Consider the following 2,387-nt stretch of genomic DNA (forward strand, 5'->3'; position numbering starts at 1 on the left):
CATTAACTGTTCTGATGGGGAGATTATTTTCATGAGGACGTGTTTGGGGGGCGTCCTTAAATTGTAGCCTTGGGGCCATATAGTGTGTGTGTGTGTGTGTGTGTGTGTATGTGTGTGTGAGTGTGTGTTACAGGGCCAATAGCCTTGGCATAAATCCATCATCTTAAGTGCACTCGCTGGTGTCCCACGCACGTGGAACTGCATTTCAATCCCAAATCACTTTGCATTGATTTTTTAATTCTCGAACTTTAACCTACCTTGAAACAATAAAGATATAATATCCTTTTTGTATGTTGCATCATCATGATGATGTAGCAAGTGACACTTTGCTGACATGCAAAACAATTTGGGACTGTATTAACAGTGGACTAATGAAAAAATACAGAAATATAGCTTTTGAGTGTATTTTTCCTTTAATTAACTAACTTAAGAATGCTGTTGACTAAAAAACAAAGCTTATAGCTCTCTGACGCGAGGCACAAGCCTTCCCGTTCAGAATGAGTTAATTAATATTGGCTCTTGTTTAGTGTAGTTAATCAACGGCTAAATTATTCACTTCAGGGACCGGGCTCCCAAATCGGTTTAAATTATTCCCAGAACATTGTCCTCCCATTTCCCCGCTCTGATCCTTCTCTGATGGGGTCCCTGTCACCCCCCCCCCCCCACACACACACACATATACAGCACCCAGCCCCTCCCCCCTACCTCCCCTCCATCTGTCCTCCTTTGTCCCCCTCGAGGCCCGTGTGTGTTTTAACTCATTGTCTCACACACATTTATTGACACCTTTTTAATTCATCGCTTCTGTCGGCCTCGCGCCGTACCCCCACTACTCACACCAATATCTTTCGTCCCATTACCCCGGTTGAGAGGCGCGAGGCTGGTTAAACAAAGACAGCCGATATCTGATCCCCCCCTCTGATCCCCCCCCACCCCCTCTCGCTCTTCCCCTCTCTCCGCCACACACACACAGTTTCTCTCTCTTTATTCCCCCCCATCTAAACACACACACATTGTTTGTGCATGCATGGAACGTCACTTTCCGGTTTGGCATGTCAGGCTGGCCCATGAGCCAGAAAGGGGCTAAATTAGCATTAAAAGCCCACACCGTGAAATTCGGTTATAATTGCATGGAGTGACTGTCTATGTATTACAGAGCATATGTGCAGTGAATCACGTTGGGATAACTTTGTGATATGTTAACATGGAATACACGGCGACAGATTGCAATTATCCCGCGATTGTAATTGTCAGAGTCAATTCTGTGGAAGGAGGGAGAATGCAATCCACGCACTGTAGAACGTGGAGAGAGGGCTCGTGCCAGCGATCAGACTCTTAACACCACCACGTCACGGATAGACCTCGAGCTCCGTGGATGATATCAAATTAAAGCTTTATTAAAGACACGTAATTAACAGATTGACAATCACACAGTCCGTGTCAGATGAATTGAGGAGTAGGGCCTATTAAAAAATAATACATTTATTCAGGTTGTTAATGCAGGCCTAATTATAGTAATCAAGGTTATTTCACCATCTAAAAGTAAATATTAAATATATATAGGTTGACATGTTTGACAGAGGTCTAGGCTATATATATAAATAAAAATACCATATTTGTTACAGAATGCAGTATAACAAATATGGTGTTTTTCTTTGTTATATATTAACCTCTATCAAATATGTCAACATGTCAATTTTTCGGTTTTGATCGTGAAACGAAGAGTAGGTTGATACTATATGAATATATAATGACGTGTGGATAAAAATGCAATAATTCGATCTGACACACACACACACTATACATGATAGGTTAGATAGAGAGTCCTTTCCTCCGTCAACTGAACAAATAAATAGATACATTAAAACACGTCAAAAGCACTTATCGTTGTAGAGAGATTGTTTCCCGTTTTAAAACCTCTCCAGTGGCTGGGTAAAGTGGGTGATCTAGTTATAACCTAGTGGGTGGGTGGGTGTAAACTGGTTCTGAGTGCTTTATTGGGGCACTTTGGGAGCTATTAAACATCACAAAGTTGTGTTTATGGTCGGTGTTATTGGTGTGGGTGCTTTGTGTTGTTAGTCATATGATGATTATGGAAATTAATCCATTCATTCCCTTCTTCTTTGAGAGCGAACGGTGTGGTTTGAATAAACCAAGGTTGAAAATAAGAACGGTTACGACGAGGATTCTAATATCCCATAACTCTTTGCATAATGGAAGAATTCTAAACTAAGGGACCAGCAATGCTAGTTAGCAACGGTGCTGGTCCCATGAATCTGTTTATTTTCGAAAGCTTCCACTTGGAATCATTACTCGTCTTAACCTGGGTCTCTTCAATGTGGGAATAAACAAAGCTGGTTTCGTTCTAGAACGTAAAGCAGAGCTCT

The sequence above is a fragment of the Coregonus clupeaformis genome, unplaced genomic scaffold (genome assembly GCF_020615455.1).
Source record: "Coregonus clupeaformis isolate EN_2021a unplaced genomic scaffold, ASM2061545v1 scaf1054, whole genome shotgun sequence".
Lineage (NCBI taxonomy): Eukaryota > Metazoa > Chordata > Actinopteri > Salmoniformes > Salmonidae > Coregonus > Coregonus clupeaformis.